The sequence below is a fragment of the Cygnus olor genome, chromosome 13, assembly GCF_009769625.2.
Source record: "Cygnus olor isolate bCygOlo1 chromosome 13, bCygOlo1.pri.v2, whole genome shotgun sequence".
NCBI lineage: Eukaryota > Metazoa > Chordata > Aves > Anseriformes > Anatidae > Cygnus > Cygnus olor.
This window is the reverse complement of record NC_049181.1, coordinates 11,556,436-11,577,746: the sequence shown is the minus strand read 5'-3', so window position 1 is coordinate 11,577,746 and position 21,311 is coordinate 11,556,436. Positions and strand designations below refer to the sequence as shown.

General features: G+C 36.6%; 1 long non-coding RNA gene across 1 annotated transcript; it reads right to left on the bottom strand.

Annotated features, from left to right (window-relative positions):
• Nucleotides 1-389: 389 nt before the first annotated feature.
• LOC121077371 lies at nt 390-21,015 on the bottom strand. The gene is made up of 3 exons (XR_005824001.1): nt 20,779-21,015; nt 17,632-17,754; nt 390-3,058 (listed from the first exon to the last, which is right to left on the bottom strand). It is a non-coding gene; the product is annotated as an uncharacterized LOC121077371 (long non-coding RNA).
• Between the last annotated feature and the right edge of the window lie 296 nt (nt 21,016-21,311).

The window sequence follows — 21,311 nt, the reverse complement described above, 5'->3', positions numbered from 1 at the left end:
CTTTCATGATGAGTTTTTTTCTCCAAATATTTAATTTTTGAAAACTGGTAAATCATTTGATGCATTTTCCATTTCTATTAATATTCATGAAAATGAGGAATTTTCATAACATTACATCATTAAACTGAATACCAGTAAAATGATTTGAGGTCTACAGCAATGAAATGTAAATATTGAACAAACTTCAGTTACTCACTTAAAGTGAAAAAAAATAATAAAATAAATAAATAAATATTAAATCATTAAACGTGAAGAAAAATATGTAAATGCATCAGCAAAAGAGAATTCACACCTTTGAATAAAACATGGGCACTAGTGCAGAAGTATTTTAGAAAGGGAGAAATAAAAAAGCAGTCTAACCACAATTAATTGTAATTCATAGTTCCATGATACTTTTATTTCTGGGGAACAGTGTATTATTCAGAGGTAGCAGAAACATTTATAAATGTTTTTCAATAATGGATGACCTTTTAATGTGAAGAGAAATCAAATTAAATGTAGTTGCTTCTTGATAAATATATACTTCATATTTACCAGAAACAAAAAGTAATGATAAAATTAAGCAACTCCAACAAGTTACACAAAGATGACTACATATTGGGATTCCTTCTTTTTTCAGCACTGAGGCAATAAGAAATACCTAGGTGGTCATTATTTCAGTCATTCCAACTATAACGCAAAAGATTATCTGATTATGCCCAAAGAACAGCAGAGTAAGCCAGGGGACTTATTTTGTGCAAGTCTAAATTTTGATCATTGTTCCATGCCAAATTTAATAATATAAAAAACTTTTGAAGTTTCAATATTCAAAAGTCTGTTTCATTTTTATTTAATATGTCAGTTTTTATCAATTATTTATACAGATTTTATATGGCTAAAGCAACTGATCTGTCTGTCAGAATCAAGGCTATTAGGTGGTATCAGTCATCTGTCAGCGCTAATGAAGCAGGCTGGCTTTGGCATCATTGCTAAGCAGGTGTCTGTAAGCAACCAATCCCCCAAACAATCTTCTTATGTGTAAAAAACACTGTGATGCCACAGATGTTCTTTGTCTTCCTCCAATATGTAACCATTATACATCTTAATTTCTTTTAAAAAGTAAACTTGCATGCATTTATGTCATTAAATATTTGTAAATAAAGATCAAAATCTTAAATTAGAATTTTTAGGAACTCATAAGGCAATTTAGTTGACAGTAATAGAAAACTCTCTTAGAATGTATGTCTTTACTTAAATTCCCTGAGCTGTCTTAGTGTAGACTTGCCTCTTTATTTTCCTGGAAATGCTAAGTTCACATTCATTTCTCAGTTTCTTATTTTAACATTGTCGCATCACTGGGACAGTATTCCATTCGTGCTTTGGGTTCACAGAAACAGTGAAGAAAGAGAAAAGCAGAGCTTGTTTCTTTGTGCATGGTTGGCTGGGGGCATAATGAATTCTGTTTGCACAGAAGCTGTAGCTTTAAGAGAACTGTGGTGTGTTTCTTAGTAAGGTTAATTTTAGTAAAATGACAAAAATCTTTATGTAAAAGTAAGTAAAGAAAGAATGAACCAACCTTCCATCCAGATTTTATATATCTCGCTGGGGTCACGTCATGATATTTCACTCACAATAAGACTGTGACTGATAAGGCTGCATGACTGAATAACAGGTAGAAAGAACAAGCACTGAGCTACATGAGGTCCAGGAGCAGAGGCTACTCACTAGCACTCTCTGTGCCTTTGGTCTGTGCCTCTCTCTTATCACCCTCTCTTACCTGGACAGGAGGGGACAAAATGATGGTTTACCAGCACTTTAATATTATCCTGCATCAGCAAGGCAGAAACACGGGAAAGGGTAGCTCAAAGACTCGTTCTCTCTTGTGTTAGTTCTGAAATGGTACAGGGTTTTTAGTTTTTTTTTGTCTTGGTTTGGTTTTATATTACTATTTCTAGAAGGGGACATGGTAATTTTTTTCCAGGAAAAGGAGGACTGGTCTCACCTGTGATCTTTCTGGTTGCCCCAGGTTGGTTCTGTGGCTGGCTTTATTCTTGCTGCAGAGATGCATATTGCAGGGCTTATCTGCCATATGCTGGCAAAATTCCTACAGAAACACAGAAACCCTGCAAACACCAATTCTCTTAAAGGGAGAGACAGCTCTGTATCAAGGAAAAGCGCATAATCATTGTCTCGGCAGCTGGGCAAGATAACACTAACCCTGGTTTCTGTCATAATAAATTACAGCACAGCAGAGAGAAACGGCCACGAGCAGTATGGTCTGTACTCTCATGTAGTGAATACAAATTCTCAGACCTGACTTTATAGAGGTAGCCACCAGACCCAACTGTCCTTGCCTTTGAATCATCTAGGCTTGCTCATCCCACACACTGTGCAATAAACCTCATGGATTGCCCACCATCACTTGCCATTTTCCTTTGTACATGAGGGAGAAAGCAAGGGTAAGGGTCAAAACTGAGAGTATCCCTGTTTCATTGCTGAGTGGCAATGCTGAGAAGTCTGCCAGAGTCCAAAATAGCAGAGGGGATGATAAACTTAACCAGTTTCTCCTGTGTGGTCTTGCTGAAGGTCAACACTTGGGACGATATTGATCCTGCAAAGCCACATACATCAGTGTTGCTTTTTCATGCACTAGGTGTGTTTTTGACACCATAATTTCTGCAAAATTCCCATGGCACACTGGCCATTCTCTATGAAATTAGGAAAACAGTTCATTAGAAATTCAGTGCTGCCAAATTATATGATTTAACCAGGGCTCTCTGCCAGCTGAAGTGGCCCATGCATTTGGCAATCCATCAACTGTTAGCAAAGCACATGGCTTGGAACAGGCAACACATTGCTCCCCCTGTATTCTTCACAAACGGAATGTCTTTCATATTCATCAGAAAGTCTGAGAACAATTTCTTTTTGACATCTGTGTTACTGCTCCTTGCCATCAGCCATCTTCCTTGAAGAGATAGCTTTCCACTTCCTGATGACTCCACACCTCATGAGGAGCTCTGTGTCACCATCACTGTCTGAAATCCCCAGTAAGATTAGACAATGTTTGGAAGGTATGGCTCTGCCAACAGACAGAATAAAGGGAAATGATGCTGATAAGCAAGCAAACAAACAAAAAGCTAAACAAATGTCTGCTTTGCAGATGTGGTGATAATGTTGATGATGATGTTTATGGAAGTTCCCCATCTCCTTCGCTATTTTCCCCTTTCTCAAGGGAAGTTTCCTAAGCAAAACATAGCGCAACCCACCTTAGTATTTCATACTCAAACCCTAACATTTGTAAGCTGCCTTGGATACTACATTTGCTGCAGACTTTGACTTCATTAATCTTTTGTGCAGCTCCAGCCTGCAGTTCGTTTTCTGCAGATCCTTGATGATAATGGGCTCATTCTGGTTCTGAGAATTTCTTGAGTGCTTTGAAACCTCTCTCAACAAAACACAAAAAGTGTGAGGATTTGAGTAGAAAGGAGAAGAATCTGAATTTGTCCATGGCATAAACAGACAAGTCCCTGCTGATGACACTGGATATTACACTAGTCAGTTTGTGTGCTAGTGTAAAAAACATGCTTATATGATGATCACATAGTTTCGTTTAAAGCAACACGTGTTGTTTTGTAAAATGAATCTGCAAGTGTTCCAGTTGGAGAGTCTACTGAAAGGCATAAGCCATTGGCTTGGTCACAGTCTGCTTTTAATTGTTATGGTGTCTCCAATTAGCATGTAAAAAACAGATGAAATAAATGAAACAAACAGGAAAGACCCCCTTCTGAACAGAAACCCCAAATACACAATGTCATCAAAGAAATTCAAGTAGAGCTTCATGTGCAACCAAAGGTTTTGGTATTTATAACCAGAACCACAAAGGCTTTCCTTTGAAAGTAATTCCCTTGGGTATCTTTATAGTATGCTGCTGAAAAATTTACTTTTTCTGTCCTGAAGCTGAAATTAGAAAATAGTTTTGTACATTTAGTAGTACAGAGATGCTTGTTATAATACATCCAAGGCTTGTACCACATTAGAAAATAGTACTAGTACGTCACAGATGTGAATACTTTTTTTTTTTTTTTTACATGTAATGCAGTTTGTTATTAAGCTGTGTGTTTAACCAGAAGCTAGACCAGGTTGGACAAAAGTGGAAAAAGGAAACAGTATGTACTGGAAAAGACTGGTGCATTTGGTCACTCTGCATTGACAGAAATAGTTCAAACATGGTTCTCAGCAAGAGAAACACAACTTTTCATTCAGCTTTTAGTACTAGTGACTAGAACAGAAGCCACGCAATCAAAAATGATCAAGGCTAAGATTCTCAAAATCTGCCTCTGGGTGCTGCAGACCACATGTTTATTCATTGCAGAAGGAATTAGTTGTCCATTTCTGTCAGTTCAGAGGTTGTTGCAGAAAATACAATGTGAATTCTCAGTACTTGCTATGCTAGGAAATGTTATCTATTGGTTAACTCAAATCCAGTGTGTATTATATTTACAAACATACTTTTACCTTGGGTCTAACTCTAGAGTAATTTCATAGGCAGAATTCTTTATCTGCAAATAACCTCTTTTTGCTTCTCTAGAAGTGAATACCATGTGACAATACTTAATTCAAAAAAAAAAAAAAAAAAAAAAAAGCTTAACTTTTTTTGTTAAACAAGTGCTTTCGGTATACTGGCCCTTCAAGAGCTTTCTCCCAGGGTGACATTGTGCAGTATCTTAGTTTTTTACCCAACTGTGATCATCTAGAGAAGTGCAGCTGACCCTTGATACCACCTGGTGCACAGCAGCCTCAGCATAGCATCATAGCCTCTGCTTGGTGATGTGACCCAACCCAGCACTTGTATCTCAGGATGTAATGTGAGAGGACATGGAACTACCTCAGCTACGAGAAGACATATGAACAGATCTGCATGTATCACAACTACAGTTGCATTTTTCATGCCTTTCTGGAAGAATCTGGACCTGTTACTGCGAAAGTATGTCCAGGATATCAATGACTGAAGGCATGAAGTTAACATCGAGGAGCAATTAGATGCCATTATTTGGGGATATAGAACACCATAAATACCACACCAATTAAAGCAGTCCAGTGATAATTCATCTGGCCTATTGCATCAAATATTTTTAGGGCAGGGAGAGGAAAGTTCATGGCATATTGTTCTCTATGCTTACTAGTAGACGAATGATCACAGAATTGCCAGATCTGAGAATTAAATAACAGCAGGCCTTGTCCAAAACCAGTGGAAGGCTTTTCATCAGTTTCAGCAGACTGGGGGGTAGGTCTGAATATCGTTTAAGTGTTTGTTTACTTCCTAAATTCTAACCAAATGTACTAGCTAAATTTTAGGGTAGTGTAAGATAATACATCAACTTCTGGGTAAGAATTGCAGCAGCTTTAGTGGAGTTAAATAAGTTTGAATCAGCTAAAAATGTGGTTCTCAGTTTTCATCTAAATTGCAATGAATGGACAACTAATGCTGCTAACAAATATAAAGTAAAACCAAGAGAGTTGCATAGTGTACAGTTTGAAATATCACCAAAGAAGTGCTAACTGTGTTGTATATTGTAGAGAAAAAAAAAAGGATTGTTCTTCTTAATTATTTATGACTGAATGATTTATGGATTTTAGGTTGTGGTTCACTTTTGATTTTTTTCCATGTTTGCTGTTTTCCCTTGATTTCAGTTCAACAGTCCCTTTAATATTGATCTGGAAATGACAAGCAATGCAAATTTTTAATGCTTTGCATCATGTGGCGTACTTCAATTATTGAGATTTATTGTCATGAATAATTTATAGCTATGTTCTTTAATTTTCTATTGATTGTTGCAATCTTTTAAAAAATGAATGTAGTCCTCAGGAGGCTTGGTGGATTAGACCTGGGTAAATGTCTTCTGCACTACCACATGTGGTTGAGATTTTCCCACATTATATCACAGTACAGTCTAGCACTGTTTTTTTTTGTTTTTTTTTTTGACTACATCTTAAAGGAAACATTTTAAATATATAGTAATCCAAGCACTGATGTGTTTATTGATACTGTAAACAAGACCAAATATTCCATAAGCAGCAATTTTACACTAAGACCATGAACCTTTATCCCAGCCTGAGTATTTTCAGTTCTTAAGCTACACACAAACTAGTGTCTTAGGAGTGAAAAGCATTAAAACTAAATATCTAGGACACTAACCATCCCTGGAGGCCTAGAGAGAATGAACTTCAGGTGGGTGCAGAAAGACAGATCTGAGATTTTTAAGCACTACAGATTCAGAGAGGTTTGGTGTAACCACGATGACATGATGGTGGAAGTAAGAGGTGTGAGATCACTTAGCCTGAGAGGAGAATGACTTCTTTAGACAATGCAACATTCCAAGGGTGAGACTGCCAGGTTTTAGGAACTAACACATACAAGAAAAAATGTCTTGAAGTGAGAAAAAATCAGGCAGAGAAATAGTCTGCCTTTTCACAATGCAACAACAATCATGCTAGCTGCTAGCTGTGTTCTGTATCAAGGACACTACTGAAAACAATTTCCAACCATAGGCAAAAATAGGGGTAGAAAGGTTATTCTTTTGCAGTGCAACAATCTGAAAGCTGATTTTTCTGATAATAATCATTTTCAGATGGTATGGCCTGTTATCAGGAACTTACTTCAAAATAAGGGAATGACATAGATAACTTTGATAGAAGGAAGTTTGTGGTTCAAAATTATTGTAGGAATTATTTACTCATTGTCTTCTGACTTCTCTTCAAATGAAAAACAATTATATCCAAACAAGGTCTGCATGTATGCTTTACACCTGCCAGTTGAGAAAAAAATCACATCTGTTTCTCCAGGGGATGAAATTTTAATAATAATTGGTACTTACCTATTACCTATCTCAACTAATTCTATGGTCTTTCAAATACCGGTAGTTCCATCGCGCATCATTCAGTACAGTCATTGCTCCTTTTTATGGAGCATTAAACAGCAGCACAGCAGATGGGATTTTCAAAAGCGTCTAGCATTGCTCTGTCCTGACTTCTGCCGAAGTTCATAAGAGTTTTCACATCGATATTTATGAGTAAGAACCAAGAGAACACCAACTCTCTCATTGACCTCAGCAGCACGAGAGAGAAATCAAGGCTGGTGGACTTTGAAAAGCTTTCCCTAAGTGACTTCAGCCAACATGTCATGATAAGACGTTAGCTGAAATAGGCAGGTCACTTGGGTCACCTTTTCCAACAACCACTCCACATTGCCTTTGTGAGAAAGTTTTAAGATGTTTCATTCACCTACTGAGAACTGAAACCACAGTGCTTGTGAGAAGTCTGTGAATGCAGTCTCTGTTTTCTCATTGCTAGCGTAGGAGAAGAGAAAGGGTAAAGGTATAAATTTTGTATCTCATAATAATGAATGTTTGTGTAACTCCAGATGACTAGGAAGACATTTTCCCTGCACTGCCACATGTAGAACAAAAAAATCAAAACTTTCAAGTACATTTGGGATCACAGAATCCAAGTTAAATATTACAACTCATTATATGGTCACAAGCCATTAGTTTCAACTCCAAATTGGAAAGAAAGCTGCAATTTGGAATTCATATGCATGTGGGGAAAAATGTGCTTAGAAAAATCTAAAAATTAATCAGAAAAAATGTGTTTCATAGCAATTCCCTTTTTCCATTTTAATACCCTATTGCTAGTGATGATGGCTCATTAGCTTCTGACAAATATTTCATCATTTAATCCTCAGCCTTATTTGAGAATGGCTATATTACATTTCTATTCTGGCTTTAAGGAGGTTTATATTTGTTAGTCTTCATTTCAAATTTACTTAATGTTAATCCACTTCACCAGTTCATAGTGATTCAAATATATGTTTATTCATTTGTCATTCTTCTTCTACAATGCTATAACTGTACTTCAGACGATGTAGGAAATTGTGTAAAACAGTTCTTTTCTTCACAGTGGTACTTATTCCAAGTCACTGCTTAAAAATAGTTTCTTATTACATATAGAAATCTACAGAAAGATGTGGTCTGAACAATTAATGACTTCCTACAGACATGCAGTCCATTTTTTCCCCTGTTCCAACAGCCTGTTAAAATAATTCTACCGGCAGCTAGCAAAAAGTCGGAATGTTCATTAAAGGAAAATGACAACTATTTTTTCCTTAGACGCTGTATGATAAGTGTCTGGGAATTACCAATGCCAAAATTTTTACTGCAGCTGTGTACTACCTACATAAGTAAGTGGGAAACATTTATCTTGGTTTGACTTTTGTTTGGTATTGGAGAAACTCTCTTAATGGATCGGTCAGGCAGTATATAATTTTTCTGCATTTACTAAAGGCTAAAAAATGTACATCTGCTGTCCTTAGTAAATAGAAACACATGAAAAATATGCAGTCACTCAATGGGGATGCATAACTTTTCTTTGTAGCAACCTGTGCTACACAGTTTGCACACTGATGACATTAAAATAGAATGTCATGTGCGACAGCCCTGGGGAGTCCCCTAGGGAGTCCCAGATCTCTCAAAGTTCACCCAACTGCTGTGTCTGGATCCTAACAAAATGAACCCCCTGTTGGTGTGAGTAGGCTGGTAGACCAAATGCTAATTCTTATGTACGCAACACCAAGAGCTTGGATTGGACCTTTAAAATCGCATAAAATGTGTGCTATTGTGGCTTCAAGTAGGAAGGAGATCAGGCTGGGAAACTTGTTTTTCCACCACTTTCACCAACCTGTAATTCTAAGGGTGAGATTTCATCTTTCCTAACTTTGACTAGATGCCTAACTTTGAAATGGCTGAAACATCTGTGTTTGGGCTTCCTGTGAACCCAGGACTTTCAGGAGATCGTGTGGCTGGTAAATCTCAGCATAATGCAGATATCCAAAATCACTGAGAAGAATCACAATCGGCAGGAGCCAGACTGTTGAATTTACAGGGAGTCCAGATGATCAAATGTGACAAGATATTTAATTTTGGATGGCCAAAGTTAGGTGAGAGACATTCTATACAAATGACATGCAAAGTCTTGTCACCAGCATGGCTTACAAGAATTAGTTTAGATTGTATGTACTTATCAGAAAACAATGAGTCAAAGTTGTTTTGACTATATCATTCTCCTCTAATGTGACAGAGTATGGTAGGAATAAGATTATACAAGCACAGAGTCCTTCTGCATAATTTGTATAATGATGGTGATTATCATATTGGTAACATTTGGGAAAAAGAAAGCAATTGGCAGAGGATGGGAAGAAGTGGAAGCATATAAACTAAAACAATGATCTAATATCACCAGGAAAAAAAAAAAAAGGAAAAAAAAAAAGGAAAAAAAAACCACCATAGCCAAAATTGACTTGCGGATTGCAACTGCAAATATACATTAATATGATTCCTCAGTGGATGTAGCAGAACATAATTTAAACTGAAGTGCACTAGAGAAATTAGAAATTTTCTCTTTTGTTTCTTTTTTGACATGACAGAGGTCTGGATAAGTGTTAGTCTTTAATGTAAATTACCAAGATTAGTATGTCTGCAGTTTGTCTACAAATAGTCTTCATCTGTTTAATTTCCTACAATACTGTCACCCTCCATCTCATCCTCTTTGAGATGCTCCAAGGAGAGAAGAATTGTCAGGGTGCAAGAATTATTTAAATTTAATTTTAAAAGGCCATCTTGTTTTTTTTAGACTTTCTTGTAATCAGACTAACTATCTTGAAATGTAAATACAGAATAAATCAAGATTGTGCTTCTGTACTCAAAAAAATCCAGGATCTCATAGCGTACACTGCAAAGAAGTTAAAATCATAATATTATACAGCTACGTTAAAATGACCTATGCCTCAGTTTCTGGAGAAAGGTTGGATAAATAAGCAGGGTACATAAGTATTCATTTTGTCAAGTACTTCTCTAACAGCAGCTAATTAGAACCACTTCTATTCAAAGACAGCAGGAGTTACATAGGAAAAGTCTCCAGTAATTTTTGGCTTAAAAATTAATGGAAATTTTTGTCTGGTTCAAAAATATTTGGATTATCTTTGGTGTAGTTTTCCAAAGCTCTTTCATTACTCTTATTCTAGAAAGGAAATGGATTGTATTCTAAAATTTAAACCACTCCTTTCCTCTGGCTTCCCCAAACCTACTTTTGCTGTCAAAACTTTGAGGTCCGCTTTGCAAATTTAAAATAATTTAACAGAGATGTTCCACTGTAAATTTATAATTTTTGCAGGGCTTAATCTCAGCTTCCACTTCCTTGAGGCTCAAATAACTTTTCTTCCTCTCCACAGAAAAAAAGATTGTGTAGGGAGATACAAAATGTTTTCACCATATTATTTATCCCAAAGTGCTAATATGGACACATAGTGTTTTATAGCTATGCAATTTGTGTGTATGTGTGTGCGTGCATAAAGGAAAAGGAGGGGATACATAACAGATGGTTATTACAAATGTTGCTTTACTGTATACATTTCATTTGCAGATTCTGCTTTTGCACATGAACCCTTTCAACTATCAGACTGTATAGCACAAGGGCTTACACAATATCGCATAATTTTTGGCAGTTGCTGCTCCGTCTTTCATCGGTGCCAGATCTTTGGCAGTATAAGCTGAATCCCTGTCTAGTATACAGCAAGCACAAGGTCCTCATTATACTGGAATTTAATACTCAGGGCCAGAAGGCTCTACATACAATGTAAACCCAGAATGTCTCCCTTGCCTTTTGACTGAACAACTGTTTAATACGTTGTGCCTTACAAAGCTGCCATAATTAAAAGGATAATTATTTATATACACATTCAGATCCAATGTAAATAAATAAAATAAAGAAATTAATGGGATAAATTTCAGAAGTTAAGTATACTTAAATATATGCATTTATGCCAACAGTGACAATTGGCACAGAAGTCTACGTAGGGCATTATGACATATTCAATATAACAGTCTACAATACTAGAATCAGGGTGTATACACAAATATGCAGTCGGGCACATACAACAAAAATTCTTTTCTGCCCATTCTTCAAGGCATTGTTTTAAATATTAGCAATAGCTTTGAACTACCAGACAAATTTATGCAATGACCTTTAAGTTTCAAAGTCCATTCATTTTCCAAGTGGGAAAGGACGAATATCTTTGCAATATATCCATGTGAATACCCCTTTTCCCAAAGATATCAGTTCAGTGCTGTGCTTATACTGCCAACCTACACAGCCAAACAATTAGTTACAAATAAGGTTTTGACGAAGCACCCACCCTCCAAGAATAGCTTTCTTCAACCAGAGCCTTAGAAGTTTATAGTTCCCAATATCACAGTGATTCGTTCCATATCAGCCCCATGGAGGATCTACACCCGCCTCCATACTTTTTAAAGTAAAAAATAAAAAATAAAAATCTACTGAATATAATCTCCTGTTCCATAAGAAGCAATTAAATGGAACCTCCTTCCCGCACACACTATATTAAAAATATTCATGACATCCCCTGTTGGGTTGCAGTTGCCTCTCTTTTTACACTGATACTTTCTTTCTGCATTGAGCAATCACAGAGATCTCCTGAACAGAAGAAATAGTGCAAGTCTTGCATGGAGCATATTATACATGTCAAGAGGAAGTTGTTGGACTTCCTTTGCCTGAGATACTTGCCAAGTACTTTCTGTTATTATATCTGCCTGATATAATTTAGTTTTGATTTTTGACTCAGTTCCTATTGCCACCAGCTCTAAATTATGAACTCAGTTTTTATTTACTTAGTGCAAATTTGACAGAGGCACAAAGAGACAAATTCATTTCTTACACACATGGGTGGGCAAAGAGAACCAGAAGGCATTTTGAAGAAGATTGGAAAATGTTCAGGCTTTAATTTATCATCTCCTTGTTAGGGGAGTGGAAAAAAAAAAAAAAAAAAAAAAAAAACCTGCAACTTAAGGATACATGAGGAATAGAAACATGCAAGTGCATGAAGGTTATGCGATTTTCTTCTGAAATGCACATGTTGGAAATTGTTTCTCTAAGGGGTCTCTGACTATTCATTTCTGTTGCACAATTAAGAGCTTCACAGCCTCTGGATGATTTCAGCCCATTGTCTTTCTCCCAGCAGGTATCTTTGATAGCAAAGCTGGTCAGTGTTCTGAATCCCACCACCCAACCACATCCAAAGAAAGATTGGAGTTTCCTGCTGGGCTTAGGGTAGTTGTTCTGAAAACAGAGAATATATTTTGTCATTTATTTTTATTTGTCCCTTAGCCATACCCCAGGCTTTGTTTATTTCTTTAACTGTTCTGGATATGAGTAAAGCCACAGTCCTAAGGCACAAGCTTTAAGCAGTTCTCACTTTACACCTGGGAAGAAAGCTTAGAAGACAAATTAATGTAATCATGGCTTGCTTTGACCCCTACTTAAGACTGAGTATCTGTAGTCATAGGGATACCTATTTTATGATGTTTCCTTCTAAGTGACCTTATGTGGAAACTGAGTACCAAGGCAGAACTTACGGAAATGCACAGCAGTATAACACTGAGAATCGGAAGTTTTCACCTTTTCAGTACAAGCAAAATTTTTTCTCTCTTTTTAACATACCCTCCCTACATACGTTACTGTTTAGGTGCCTAAGTACTCTTCTACATTATCTCCTAAAGGAATAGGTAATCAGAGTAAGTCTAATAACTCCAGATCAAATCGTTCAGTCAGGAGGAGAAAGGGATTCTTTAGAATGGCCAAGTCAACCTCAGTGATCAAGGCTGTAAATAGAAATATGTATTTTATTAACTTACCTTCAGTGTTCTTTTTATTATAAATGAAGTGAGGCATTGTAATTGGGAATAAGATATCCATACTATGCAGAGGTATACTGTGCTTTATATCAGTTCATGAGTGTTTGAGGTCACTCCATTTTGCCTTGATTTTAAAGTAATTTGACAAAATCAAGCATTAGTTGCTATGAGGCTGTTTGGCACAAGAGCACATAGGTACCCTGAGATAAGTAAAAACTGAGGTAAACCGTTCACATTTCTTTATATATCTTTATGTATCTTTATATATTTTTATGACCTTGACAGCATTTTCATGAGATTATAATTTTGTCACTAAAATTCCCTCTACAGGCTGAGATTTATCACAACAAGGCTTCAGTATTTTAATAGCTCCTTAAAAGATGAAATTAGACTCTAATGCTGGAAAAGGCTTTACTGCTTAGATCAAAGCTGGCTGAAATTCAGTTTTGCTTCATGGGAATTTAGGATATTTTGACCAAGTTTTTATTTCAGTATGGAGATGAAAGTAGAGTTGTCTAAACTTCCCATGAAAGCAAAATCAACAACAAAAAAGTTTTTATATTAGTCATCTTTGATAAACAACAGAATTTGGTCAGATGGAAATAAATCAATACTGCATGAGTACCAGTTTCCCAGAGCTTCCAGGAGTTTCAGAACAACCAAGGAAATTCCCATGAATTAGCTATAGGGAGTTAAGGTGCTGGAGACAAAGTCATAGCAGGGTTTATCAGTGCTTGAGGAGCAGGAGCATTACAAAGGGCCTAGACATTCTGAGATCCTCCTATATGTGCAGTCCCATGGGCCTACATCTGAGAATCTCCTCCCAATGCTATGTTTATTTGCTATAAAACAAAGAAGTAGTCTTCTCATTTTGAAAATGAGGACAAAAAGAGAAGACATTGCCAAGATGTAAATTCATCTTTGCAACACTTAGCCTTGGAAAGTCAGGGGCTGAGGACAATCAGGAAATTATGGCAAACTAGTTGAGAAGAAATATATTGGAAAGGCCTGTAATTTGGACTGGAGGATGATGCATCCCTCCATTCGGTATTCACAAAAAATACTTTTATTCTCAGGTCAGGAAACTTACTTAGCTCCATATCTTCAAACAGAAAATTCAGGAAAGTAGTCCTGATTGATAGTGCCAGTACATTGAGGTAGGAGGTATCTTCAATACACTTCTCCTCAGTCACTTCCAAAGTTGTTCCACTTTCTGTAAATCACTAAAATAATCTTTTGATCATAGGGCCTAAGAGAGAGACTGACTTTGCAACCGAATGGGTTAGATGCACTTTTGGGACTGTCTTGTGCATGGAGAAATTACATGACTCCAGAGTGAGATGACAAGCAGCATGTTTGAAGATCAATATTTTAGTCTTAGCTACGCTTGTAGTAGACCACGTATTTATCTGTCCAAAGGCTCAAAATGAAAGTTGTAGTTGAATCAGCAGCTTAATGGTATTTGTCTATGAATGCAGAATATTTACTATTTCTTGTCAAAAGGCTGTCTACTAGTTTTCCTTGGTTTAGAACACCAAAATGCAACATACATACATTTGCTAAACATTATAATTAAATAGTAATTGCTATGACAACAATAATAAATGCATACTTGAGCTCTGTAAAGGTGTAGTTTAATGTGTTGTTTGTTTTTTTTTAGTTTTCTGAGAAATCATTATGGCTTATCGTATCGCTATATAACGCTACGAAATATTTATACTCTATTAAGGATCTATAATACAAAATGCACATTTGTTTCTCTATATTTCTAGCAGAGCCCCGAAGTAGGTATTAAAATATAGGTGGTGAACAAGCAGAAGTCACAGAATTTGATTAAATCCAAATATGACTGTTGATAGAATATTAAACTCAAAATGAGTCTCCTATTCCATCATGTATTAACAGCACTTTGAAAATGTGTATACAAAAACAAACGAAAAAAAAGAATAAAATTATTGCACAACGTCATAAAAATGTTTAAGTAATCACGAAATTGTGGAAAAAAAAAAAAAAAAACTCTACCTTATTCTAACTCATTAAGGTTATTTTTATAAGAACTTATGCTGTCTTATTTGATTGCTGCAGTGATTGCTAACTTAGGAATGATCTTACCTAAAACAAACTGCAATATTTTACTGCAAACCATAGAAGAAATTAAATCTGAACACACAAAAAAAAGCTGGCAGAAGTGAGCCATTAAGCCATGCCCTGTTATTTTACACCCTGTCATGTTAAATCTGTAATTTTAACGTGGTTTTCCAACTGAGGCATCATATACAACATCAGCTGTCGTTTTTTGGGGGTGCCTCAGCTTTCTCATAGATGTTACTGTGAGCAACTGTTGGCATGGGACTCACTACATAAGACAACATTCTCTCAGTACACGTCCCCAGGTTCATGAATCTCAATGAGGAGTAATTTGTGCTGTTTCTTCAAAATAATAGCCCAAGTAGGAAAATCACCAGTTAAAATAGATTCATGACTTATATTCATTATGGAGGCATGGAAGCATGCAAACTGTGTTCCTCATTTTTAGATGATGGGCAGGAAATTTTTACATCCAACATCTTGTGACCAGAAGACCTAACAGGTTCTCTATACCTACATCCATGAAAGCTCTTACTGGATGTTCAGCAACATGATGAAGTTTTGACATCTGAAATCCAGCACTCTGAACTGGGAGAGGTGCCCAAATAAAACCTGAGTCTAAAACTCTAAACCTGAGTGTTGATAATCTAGCAGACACAGCACACGCTGTGCTTCCTTGACTCAGTCAGTCTACTAATTGAATGCAAATAATGACATAAGAATAGTTTGCAAGATGCAACAGTGCTAGATGAAATGAATAGAAAGTGTTCAGCAGCTGATCTGCATCTTTTTTTTTTTTTCTTTCCCAGTGTGGAATTTTCAGTGAGAGAAAATTAGGCTGAATTTCAGAATGAGTGCAAGATCCCCAAACAAGTAAATTTTGAATAACAGTCTTTTGAATCAAACAGCAACACTGTTTCCTCTGAGAAAACACTTTGAAAATTATGAGCTTTCTTTGAGTTAGCATATACCAAAAAAAATGGGTTGAATTGCAGCTGTTTTCAGAGTTCGGCATATACTTTCAACCTGTTCTCAGTTTCTTTCACTATTAAAAAATGTAAGAGACTCTTTCTCGGTGCTTAAAAGCCGAAAAAATATGCACTAGCTTGTAAAAATCATATTCTGCAAGGTTTGAAAGATTTCTTTAGTAAAGTATTTGATTTTGAAAATTAAGGCTATGCTGCTTCCACAAGGCTTTCGCAGCTCCCACAAGGAATATAATCTTGTTTCAGGTTTAGAAAAATATAAATCTCTTGACAGTGATGCCTCTGGCTTTTAGTAGGACTCCTTCATGGTTAGTGCAGGATGGAAAGCTATGTGTCTCTGGTTCCTGCTGAGTGAAGACAATCAGGAGGTATTGGGGGGTGTGCTGGGGCTCAGCAGACTCAACAGTATCACTTCAGTACCCAGCCAGTGGCAGCACAGTGTGAGCACAGCTTTTCTTGATTCTTACAGCTGACGGTGGTTTGGATGTTTACATTATTTCTTTGAGAAACAAGTGTAATGGCAATGGAGAAGTACCTTTTCAGGGCTGACAAACCCCACAGTGCGTCAGTGTTAACATTTCACAGGCTAAGTGGAGTGAGATGGGAGAAATCAATGGAACAGTTCTGGAGATAGTACTGCTGACAGAAAGGTGCCTTTTTTGTTGTTGTTGTTTTATTGTTGTTTTTGAGTTGTTTTTTTTTGTCTGTGTTGGAAAATATTTCTTCTATATAAATATAATAACAAAACATTAATATCTATGAGATATACTGAGGTATATGTTAATATATGTGAGTAGGTCACATATCCAATTTTAGGGCACTTTTAGCTTTACAATGTGACCAAGTATGATCAAGGCATATTCTGTTTGTTTTTTTTTTTATTTGCAAGAAGAGGGGTTTTAATAATAAATGAACAAATACTAGTCTGGTCGTTACATAATGAAACAAAAAAAAATGTTACAAACTGCTCTGCTTTCCTTTGGTGGAGCGCCTGAATAACTGTGCACAAAAACAAGCGTGAGGGAGCTGAGGATCAGCTCTGTACCATCCTTGTTTGCTCCACGTTCCGATCTGCTGCGTCCTGATGATGAGAGCCGTGAGAAGGCTCCGTGATTCATCCCGTAGGTGGCTGCCTGTCACGGGTGGGTGAAGTTCTTCCTATATATAGCTTGTGCATGAGTTCACAGCACATTTGGAGATGGCTTGGAATGAAAGATGAAAGGTGCTCTCAAAAAGCCCTGGGTAAATCGATGTTATTTTATTATTACAGCTAGGTGCTAGCAGCTGACAATTTCAATAATTGGATCAACATTCCTGCTGCAAATGCCAGCAGGTTTGACTCAGCTGTTTATGGTTCTGTGGCACATAAATTATATTCTATAAAACTAATTTTATTTCAGGTGAGATTTTGGGGTGATGGCAGAAAGGAATCTGCTCTGTCTTTCACAGAAGTTAGAGATCCCAGTGCTGCTGGCCCAAATGACATTTCCTCTGTCATGTTGTGAGTTGGCCAGACATGCAATGACAGTTTCAGTTTATGGCTGTGGTGTGGATAAGTTCAGTGCTGCAATATAATGGCTTAGTGCTTAGAATTCTCACCCAGGATGATGAAGTCCCCGTTTCTGGCCCTTGGTCTGTTACAGGCACTGCATAGCTCATCAGGGCTGTGAATCCAAATAGGGACAGGAATGCTATCACACCCAACTGGAGTTATCTGGGTTTTGGCGTGTAATCTAATTACCAGAGTTGGGTGGAAGCAGTATATATGATGAAATTATCGTCACCTCAAAACCATCTAAAGAAGTAGACTGACTTACCCAGATAATAAGGGAATGTTGCTACTCTTCTGCTGTGAGAAGTTACTTGGAGTCTCAGCAAATTATCACCCACAGAGTACGGCAGCTAGAACATCATCTTGGAAGAGAAGCCTTGTCTTCTTTCTAAAATGAGGAACAAACTTCATGGTAGGTCAGTAACCTTTATATGTTTAACCTGTAGGTTAGAGCACTTATCTGAAACCCTGCAACGTGGAACCCATTTCTACCTCTTTTTAAACATAATGTACATTCTTTTAAAATCCCTTGGTAACACAGAAAATCTGGTCATTAACTTCTGTAAAACCTCTTCTACACTCATGACAAAAACTATGTACTGTTGTAATACAATTTTACTTTTACTTGGTGAATTGTAATTGCATCAATAGTCTCACGATTTCAAAGCAGTGCTTCCCAAGATGATCGACAATTTGTATTTTGGAAAAAGTAGCACTGTGAACTTCAGAAGTATATTTATTAGGTCCAAACCCATCAAACTTACCCTTGACTGTCTGTTTGCTTACTTTCTCCATCACTGCCTCTCTCTTTCCCTGGCATGAATAACGTATCTTTAAAGTTTGTGTGTTTTTTTCCCCTTCTCTTAACACCGAGAGAAAAATGGAGATGTTAATTTCTTACAGTGGCAGCTAAGACAAGCACAATTAAGCAGTTTACTTTCTAGGGATTGCTCACTGAATTCTTCAAGAAGTTCCTCTGCAGCTGATGTAGTTGAGGGCCACGCCATCCATTCCTAGCTGACAGCAAACAGATGGTCTGTCATCTGAATTGTTCATACTTCTAGGAGGGTACATCATTAATGAAGCCAAATACAAGCTTGCAATTTCAGCTCCCTGGTATTATATAAGTGGTGCTGTATACTATAGGAGTAATTTATTAGATCCCATGTGTCATTCATGGAAACCAGTTATGCTGAATCTGTGACATGGAAAAAATCAGCCTTCTCCAGTAGCGTATGTTAATGGTTCCTTGCATTATTTCTGACAAATTTTATTTTTCCACAGGTGAATAAATTCTAATGCTGCTTTGCAGCTCCAAGAGTAGTAGTGCATCTCTGTATTTCCTGACGTATGCCAATGTTAGATGTCAAGGGATACAGAAAAACCCAGGACAGGTAGAAATGCCAATCAGTAATTGTTTTTAGATTTACATAAAGTCCATTTTCCCTCCCCACCCAATCTAGAATAGTCTATTTGTTGGGGGACAACATAAAATTCTAGTGACTTGGTGGCTTGGTTGGATGCTATATGTAAAAAATTCAGATTTTAAAACACATTCAGCTACACAATTCCCCCTATCCTTTGAAAATCAAAAAGAAATAATAGTTAAAGTATCAGCTCCCATTAGCTTTACTCTCACAAATATTCCAATTGAAAATATGCCAGATGAGTAATATCTGGTCTCTTGCTTAATGTTTGTTTACTAGAACTGAATTTCTGCAGAGCAGTGACCTGTGTGATCATGTTCACTGATACAAAAAGGTGCATTGCTTCATAGTCATTTAGTACTTTAGTATGTGGCAATACAATAATAAACCAGTCCAAAATCCTAAACAATGAGCGATGATTTTAGGATAAAAAGATATACATGAATAACTGCTGTGGTGCTTAATCTTAAGAGGTATATAAACTGACAGCTGAGTGGCCAACAATCTTAAACACTGCATTAGTGTTCACATAGTTTGTTGTTCTTTGGATATATTTTTCTCTGTAATATATATACCGCTTTATTTTTAAAAGGAATTTCTTCAAACTCCTGTAGACTTCTTTGTCAATTTTATAATTGCTTGATAGTTTTTTTCAGCAGAATAATTTGCTGTCTTGTGTGCTGTCACCTTTGATTAGTAAAGTTCTCTATGGGGGGATGGTGATGTCTGAAGGCTAAAGTGGTTACATTCAAGGGTTTTGTTTGAGAAATTGTAGTTTTTTAATAAATGACTGCCATTTAAGAAATCTTAAAGTGTTTGGAAAAGCATTGTTCCTAGGGTGTATTATTGTACCTTTTTTTTTTTTTTTTCATGTTCACCATTTGCTGTTTTTCTATTCTTTCTCAATTACTATTGATGTTCAGGATGCCTGTCAGCTGATGCCTTTTTATAAGCTGTTCTGCAAGTTGAACACAAATAACATGACAGCTTGCAGGCTACTTGTTGTCATGGTTTTCTTAATTTGCTCTGGGCAGTGCCATATAAAGAATACTACATCTCAGCTCCTATTTGCATCAACCAAATATTTTAACATTAACACAATAATATCAGAATGGCAGGATGTTTATGACATTACCAGCACCAAGAAAGCAGAATAAAATTATGTTCTGTTTCTGCCTACACATTTTCACCCACTCCCAGGCTCTGTACTACTGTGGTTACAGAATTGTTGGTTTCTGTGGAAGTAAGTTGATTTCAGGTTCTGGGACCAATTATGAAATTTAGTTTCAGCTGTCTTTCTGACTGCTCTCGCAGGCATTCATAAATGAGATGCAACACAGGGAATGCCACCCTACATGCTATTCTTTGAACTGGCTTCCAACAATTTACTCTGAGGACACCTCTGCAACACACAGAATTCAAAAAAGCTCCAAGAAATTACAGCTTCAAAAACTCTTTGAAGTCGTTGGGTTGCATGAACTCACATACAATAACTGTATAGCTAACTCCATTTTAGCATTTCTGATAGAAACTCTGCTTGCTCCTGTGTTTTCCTTCTTGCTTGGGAGAAAGACGTTACAGGTACCTGTACAACGAACTTATTGCTTTCCTTCAGAAGTTTTCTCAGAAACATGCTTGAACATGATGTGTAAACAAACCTGACTGTGAGTATGCTGCTGGCACACAGAAATACCTATTGAGCATGAAGACTGGTATCACCTTCTTGGTTCTTATCTTGCTCCATCAGTCCGTCTGTACTCATCTGTATTTTTCATTTTAAATCCTTTCTGAGTGAAAAAACACTTTTAGTTCTACTTTATACTTATGCTGTTTGTGTTTGTGCAAAACTCTACATATTTGTACAAAGTCTACCACTGTGGAATTCACTATTGTTCCAATAGGTGTTATGTTAACATAAGTATTAGCATAGCATTCAACTAATACTCAATAATTACTACTGCTATTATTCTCCTTATACAGATTACCTTCGCAAAGGTCAGGAAAATATAACCGGAGAATAACCTTCCCATGGTCGCATCTCTTTATTTAGGTTAGGCTACAACAGCTTGCTGCTTCCAGTCCTCAAGGCAAAGATGCACATCCTTCTCTCCAAGCAGTGTAAAAGAGAGTTGTCTTTGCTACATTCAGAAAGATTAAGGCCAGATGGGACCACTAGGTACTCCAGTCTAACATGAACAATATTATGTACACACGACTTTTAGACTTGTTGGAGGAAAAAAAAAGAAAAAAAAAAAAGAATTTTTATGAAAAGTATTTAATTAAAAATGAAAAACAAAAAATACCCCCACCCCCTAAAAGAAAGAAATTCACACAAAAATCCCACACATTTTATTTCATTGTTTGTTGTTTTTTTATATATCCTTTCTGGGGAGAAAAAGAAAAAAAGGCAAAAAAGCAAAATAGTTGGTATGAGTTTCAAACCTGAAAATTGTTTCAGAAAATGATTTTTTTTTTTTAATGGGCTTAAAATTGAGCAATTTTGGATTGGCAGGAAGAA